Source organism: Rutidosis leptorrhynchoides, chromosome 1, assembly GCF_046630445.1.
Source record: "Rutidosis leptorrhynchoides isolate AG116_Rl617_1_P2 chromosome 1, CSIRO_AGI_Rlap_v1, whole genome shotgun sequence".
NCBI lineage: Eukaryota > Viridiplantae > Streptophyta > Magnoliopsida > Asterales > Asteraceae > Rutidosis > Rutidosis leptorrhynchoides.
In genome coordinates this window covers 514,457,193-514,465,323 of record NC_092333.1, presented here as the reverse complement: position 1 = coordinate 514,465,323, position 8,131 = coordinate 514,457,193, and positions in this window count along the sequence as shown.

Below are 8,131 nucleotides of genomic sequence, written 5' to 3'. Positions count from 1 at the left end.
ATGTTTATATATATTAATTGAGATTGATATTTACATGATTAAATGTTTCCAACATGTTAAGCAATCAAACTTGTTAAGGCTTGATTAATTAAAATATGTTTCATATAGACAATTGACCACCCAAGTTGACCGGCGATTCACGAACGTTAAAACTTGTAAGAATGACATGAAGATATATATATGGATATACATATGGTTAACATGAGATTATGATAAGTAAGTATCTCCATAAGTATATTAACAATGAGTTATATACATATAAACAAGACTACTAACTTAAGGATTTCGAAACGAGACATATATGTAACGATTATCGTTGTAACGACATTTAAATGTATATATATCATATTAAGATATATTAATATATCATAATATCATGATAATATAATAATTTAACATCTCATTAGATATAATAAACAACGGGTTAACAACATTAATTGAGATCGTTAACTTAAAGGTTTCAAAACAACACTTACATGTAATGACTAACGATGACTTAACGACTCAGTTAAAATGTATATACATGTAGTGTATTTAGATGTATTAAAATACTTTTGGAAGACTTCAAGACATATATCAAAACACTCATACCTAACGAAAATGGTTACAGTTACTTTCCCATTCTTTTCTTTCATCAAGAATTCTAGTCGTATTCTTACCCGTATTATACACAGCTTCAAAACGTACTTACTATGGGTATATACCAATAGGAACTAGCATGGGATTCCACTCTTGATTATGTCATGTATGACTAATCAATTTTAACTTCTACCATGAGCTAGTCAACTAACTAGAACTCCTTTTAACCCCACTCACCACTCACCAATTACCACTCATCATTCACTCCATTTCACTTCCAATTCTCTTTCTAATTCTCTCTCAACACACCCACACTATTATGAACGTATTTTTCCAGTAGTTAATCATCATCTTCATCAAAAATCACTTCAAGCATCAAGCTATAATCATCATAGGAAGAACACTTCAAGAACACTTCAAAAATCCCTTTAAGTTTACTAATTTACTTCCAAGCTTTCTAATCCATTCCAAGTAATCATCTAAGATCAAGAAACCTTTGTTATATACATTAGGTTATCTTTCTTATTCAAGGTAATATTCATATTCAAACTTTGATTCAATTTCTATAACTATAAACTATCTTAATTCGAGTAAAAATCTTACTTGAACTTGTTTTTGTGTCATGATCCTACTTCAAGAACTTTCAAGCCATCCAAGATCCTTTGAAGCTAGATCATTTCTTGTCACTTCCAGTAGGTTTACCTACTAAAATTGAGGTAGTAATGATGTTCATAACATCATTCGATTCATATATATAAAACTATCTTATTCGAAGGTTTAAACTCGTAATTACTAGAACATAGTTTAGTTAATTCTAAACTTGTTCGCAAACAAAAGTTAATCCTTCTAACTTGACTTTTAAAATCAACTAAACACATGTTCTATATATATATTATATGCTAACTTAATGATTTAAAACCTGGAAACACGAAAAACACCGTAAAACCGGATTTACGCCGTCGTAGTAACACCGCGGGCTGTTTTGGGTTAGTTAATTAAAAACTATGATAAACTTTGATTTAAAAGTTTTTATTCTGAGAAAATGATTTTTATTATGAACATGAAACTATATCCAAAAATTATGGTTAAACTCAAAGTGAAAGTATGTTTTCTAAAATGGTCATCTAGACGTCGTTCTTTCGACTGAAATGACTACCTTTACAGAAACGACTTGTAACTTATTTTTCCGACTATAAACCTATACTTTTTATGTTTATATTCATAAAATAGAGTTCAATATGAAACCATAGCAATTTGATTCACTCAAAACGGATTTAAAATGAAGAAGTTATGGGTAAAACAAGATTGGATAATTTTTCTCATTTTAGCTACGTGAAAATTGGTAACAAATCTATTCCAACCATAACTTAATCAACTTGTATTGTATATTATATAATCTTGAGATACCATAGACACGTATACAATATTTCAACCTATCATGTCGACACATCTATATATATTTCGGAACAACCATAGACACTCTATATGTGAATGTTGGAGTTAGCTATACAGGATTGAGGTTGATTCCAAAATATGTATAGTTTGAGTTGTGATCAATACTGAGATACGTATACACTGGGTCGTGGATTGATTCAAGATAATATTTATCGATTTATTTCTGTATATCTAACTGTGGACAACTAGTTGTAGGTTACTAACGAGGACAGCTGACTTAATAAACTTAAAACATCAAAATATATTAAAAGTGTTGTAAATATATTTTGAACATACTTTGATATATATGTATATATTGTTATAGGTTCGTGAATCAACCAGTGGCCAAGTCTTACTTTCCGACGAAGTAAAAATCTGTGAAAGTGAGTTATAGTCCCACTTTTAAAATCTAATATTTTTGGGATGAGAATACATGCAGGTTTTATAAATGATTTACAAAATAGACACAAGTACGTGAAACTACATTCTATGGTTGAATTATCGAAATCGAATATGACCCTTTTTATTAAGTCTGGTAATCTAAGAATTAGGGAACAGACACCCTAATTGACGCGAATCCTAAAGATAGATCTATTGGGTCTAACAAACCCTATCCAAAGTACCGGATGCTTTAGTACTTCGAAATTTATATCATATCCGAAGGGTGTCCCGGAATGATGGGGATATTCTTATATATGCATCTTGTTAATGTCGGTTACCAGGTGTTCACCATATGAATGATTTTTATCTCTATGTATGGGATGTGTATTGAAATATGAAATCTTGTGGTCTATTGTTACGATTTGATATATATAGGTTAAACCTATAACTCACCAACATTTTTGTTGACGTTTAAAGCATGTTTATTCTCAGGTGAATATTAAGAGCTTCCGCTGTTGCATACTAAAATAAGGACAAGATTTGGAGTCCATGTTTGTATGATATTGTGTAAAAACTGCATTCAAGAAACTGATTTCGATGTAACATATTTGTATTGTAAACCATTATGTAATGGTCGTGTGTAAACAGGATATTTTAGATTATCATTATTTGATAATCTACGTAAAGCTTTTTAAACCTTTATTTATGAAATAAAGGTTATGATTTTTTTAAAAAATGAATGCAGTCTTTGAAAAACGTCTCATATAGAGGTCAAAACCTCGCAACGAAATCAATTAATATGGAACGTTTTTAATCAATAAGAACGGGACATTTCAAATTGCGCCTCCAATGTCCTTTATCCCCACAATGAAAGCATATTGCTTCTTCAGAAGACTTGGTTTGCGGGATCTTTGAAGTAGAAGAGTTAGCAATGCCCTTAGGTTTAGGTTTGAAGTTGGACGTGCCAACCTTACCCTTGCCCTTGTTCTTGTTCTTGCCCTTTGCTTTGTTTTTCTTCTTCTTAATCCCACCTTCACGAATGGCTAGAACGGTAGTTGCGGGTTTAGCTTTGGCCATGTTAGCCTCAGCGGTTTTCAACATGCCATGGAGCTCCATGATTGTTTTCTCCATATTGTTCATATTATAGTTCATAATGAATCCTTCATATGCACTAGTCAGCGAGTTCAGGATAAAATCCGTTGCAAGCTCCTGACTTATGGAAAAACCAAGGTGCTCCAACCGGTCTATGTACCCTTTCATTTGTAGTACATGGACACTAACGCTACTTCCCGTTGCCATTTTGCAAGATACGAGAGCTTTCACGGTGTCAAACCTTTCTTGCTTTGGTTGTTGTTGGAACATGTCCTTGAGTTGGTTAAGCATGTCATACGACCCTAAGCTCCCCATGCCCTTTTGGAGCTCTGGAGACATGGTCGCCAACATCAAGCATGCTACCTCATTAGACTCGGAACGCCGTTTTTCAAACTCGTCCCTAGCCGCTTGAGTAGCTCTCGATCCGGGTTCTGCCGGTAAGGGTTCCTCAATTGCCCTGATCTTTCCTTCCATCCTAAGAGCAATTCTTAGGTTGCGAAGCCATTCCATGTAGTTCAAGCCCGTAAGCTTGTCCTTTTCGAGGAGCCCTTTAAGGCAGAAATTAGTGATTGATGACGGAGTAGGATTTGTGTTTGTTGCAGACATCTGTCATATTTTATTTTTAAAGTAAGTTGTATTAGTTAGTTTGATATGTTTAAACCTTGTTAAGATAATTACCCAAGTGTGTTTAATATTCAAACAATTATAATTAACAAGGCTAAGATCCATATTTCACTTATGTTAACGACGGGTTCGCCGCGGATCGCCAACCATAAGCTATTTAGGTAGGTAACTATATTACCAATTTCATCCATTATGAAATTCTTAGGTTCTGCGGGATTTAGTGATAATCAATTATTTCACTTGGCATGTTTAATCCCTTCTACGCTAATCCTTCCTCGTGGCGGGTTTGCCGCAAACCACGATTTCAGATTGTAAACCGTCCGTGATAGATACACGTGAAATCCGGCCCAAGACTCTCGGGTATCGCGAAATTCACCTCACCCTTCCCAACACCCAATTAAAGTCCGGCCCAAGACTCTCGGGTATCGCGAACTCTAACAGGTAGAAGGTTCGGATGTGTGTACTACTCATGGATAGCGTAAAGTTTACATTTAAAACGGGTTTTTGTTTTCTTTTAGCAAAAGTAGTTTACACCATTTTAAAACATTTGCTAATTATGTATTGCGTGTTGCGTTTGTTAAACTAATTTTAACCAAACCGTTTTATATGATTATTGTCCCTTTTGTTTTTTTTTATAAACATTTTCTAGCTAGCATGGCTTAGACAAATAATAAAACAATAATAATCATGACACGCAATTATCGGTAGTATGCCTCGAGTCCTATGCGTTTTTTCGGTGAGCCAACACACGGAAAAACATGGTCAACTAGGGACATAACCTTGTGTGAGAATTGGCTCTCACTAAAACCGCCATCTCCATTATATGCTCGGATGAGCCGCCTTGTGAACATCGCCTTCTTGATTTCAATCTTGGTTGCATTATCTTACAAAATAACTATTCTATTTTCTATACTATTACAAATACAATATAAATAGAAAGACGACATGCAAGTCGTTTAATAAATTATTACATTCATCCCGAATAAATAATAAATTAAATCATACAACCAAACATCCACACAAGGGTCTTATTGAGGCAAATACTACCGATTTCATACAACAATCACATACATAACAAATGTAGTGCCAACCGTCCATTTTCATATAACATGTTTCGATAAGGATTGATTTAAACAACACTTAATGGCACTTATAATATTCAATCCTTGTTTACATAACATATGTATGTAAACTCACTTCATATTTTGTAAGTATGGTTTTCATGCCAAAACCATCCAAATAAACATATTAAGTGAATCAAAACATGTTGAAGATTTATTCACTTTACCAAAGCATAAAGTCTAAAATTAATAATTTTAATTTTCTCATTTCATGTAAAACAAGAAAAGAATTCATGTACTTTATTTTCCTAAACATTGAATCTTTAATAGTCAACATGCAAGTTACCATTAAAATTTTCGGATTTTGGCAGATTCATACATGTAACTTTAAATGGTCATATCTTACTCATTTCTAATCCGTTTTCGATGAATTTTTTTTTTTCAAATTTAAGTTCTTTCAGTTAGCTTTCAAATGCAATTGGTCTCATACAATAATATTGAGTTTAAAGCCCCGAAACAGTCCATCAAATACGGACTGTCCAGGCTGAAAAAAAATTCTTAAATGAAAAAAAATGAATTTAACCCATTTTACATTTTGCCAAAATCTAAGATTAAATTAGTATTTAGGAAACATAAAACATAAATCATGATACTTGTTTTGCATGTTTGTTATGCATGATCATCTCCAAGAATCATGCACAACGCATCCATCAAAACTAAATATCATAAGAAAAGTTTGCTAAAACTTGTACAAGATGGCTCGGATATCACTGTTGGAGTATGATACAAATTCAAAGCGAGCGGAAGCATTTTTAAAACTTTACAAAATCATACTCTTCCACGGATCATTGTACAAAACTTTAGTAAACAAAACAAATTAACGAAACTGAACAAGAGAAGATTATAATACAACCTTTGTAGCCCTTTTGAAGATCGAATTTGAAAACCCAAAGAAGAGTTCCTCTAAACGGTAGACACCCAAAGTTCCAACCTTGCTTCGATCTATACCTTCTACTTAACGGATCTTTTCTTTTCCTTATTTCCACCAAAACCCGAACCCAATTATAAAGTATTTTGGTTACTTGAAAATGAGAAAGAGAAATAGCATTTTGTATGTGTGTTTTTGTATCTCAAGTTACATATATATTTTCAATACCAAGACTTGATATTATATAGAATAAAATTGATACATATAATACAAATATAAAGATTTGGAAAGATTTTAAAAGATTTACAAAATCAAATCTTTATATAAAATAAGATTTACAAATCAAATCAAATCTTATTTATATCAAATCAAATCTTATATATTATATAAAATATGATTATAGTACAAATCTTTATATAAAATAAGATTTACAAATCAAATCAAATCTTATTTATATCAAATCAAATCTTATATATTATATAAAATATGATTATAGTACAAATCTTTATATAAAATAAGATTTACAAATCAAATCAAATCTTATTTATATCAAATCAAATCTTATATATTTAGATTTGTAAGTATATGTACACACATAAAAAAAACTTACTTAATTTATTAAACCATTAACTAATGATTAATAAATTAATTTCCAATTAGAAGGTATATCAAACAATTTACGATTGGCCTTTGTGTGTGACCGAATAGGATAAATGGACTTTTATTATTTAATGTCATGGGCATATCTTCGGAATATATGTACCACGGTCAAACCACGATCGAACCGTAGCCAACCCGAGAACATATTTCTAACATGATTATCTTCTTGATAGAAAGTTTAATCAATTACACAAGAATCTCTTACCATTTGCCATCACAGAAGGTTCAACACATTTTGGATTACTACCAAAATAAGTTTTATATTGTAGTTGTTGAACAACATGAAAGCAAGGGAATGTACACGTGAAATTGCAAAAAGAATATGTAAACACACTCCTTTTTATTTATACAACCCACACACTAGCCGAATCGTACATGGGTGCACCATGTAAACAATGGCCTCCCCGATCCCAATGCTAGGCACTACAGATATCAACTCCATGACAAAATTTCAGCGATGTATTTATATCCCATATATCAGGGGATTCCATGGCCAAAATAAAAAACATATCATGGTACTGTTTTATTCAAATCAAGAAAAACTTTTAAGATACCAAAATAATTAAAGACAACAACACATATGTGATATGTGTATTCATTAACTGACATATTCGTTTGAACTGCCATACCCGTCTTCTTTTCTCTTGAAAACAGAAATACCAATCCATTTTATTTTGAAAACATAAATAAATAATTTACGAATGTTGAAAACATATATTAATACATATACATAATCCATATATCACTGACATAATGGGTATTAAACTCAGTAATTTTCATGGGGATTTAAAGAACTTAATGAGACACAAATGAAATATTTTTCACTTTCATTTCATCAAATACCCATTAATAAAACCCAAACTTCAATGAAAATAACTGAAGCTTTCCATTGATAAAGAAAATGGACGGTTAACTTGGTTCAAAGTTTCATACACTGAACCAAAGTTGGTATCATTTTAGTTTATAACCAAAAGTCAAATACTGAACCAATATTTGCGAATTTGATTACACGTTGTATCATGGCTACAACAGTCAAAGGTTGAATTAAATTGAATGTTGTGGCAAAACACAAAATTTTGTAGTCATGGTTATAAAATTTTAATTAAACGTTTGGAACAAAAAAGAAAAAGTCAAACGTTATGACAAATTTGAATTTGCCTCTTTCATTCGCCAACATTCAAAGCACGAAATAAACTTATTTCTTTGTTTTTGTGCCTTTACGAAAGACACCAACATGAAAAGAAACAAATATCACGGAGTATTATTTTATTATTATATATAATATCACACCCCATATACAGTAATAAACACGAATGTTGATTAACGTTTCTTTTTCCTTGTTTCTCATATCCAACCGTTTGGATCATCGCAC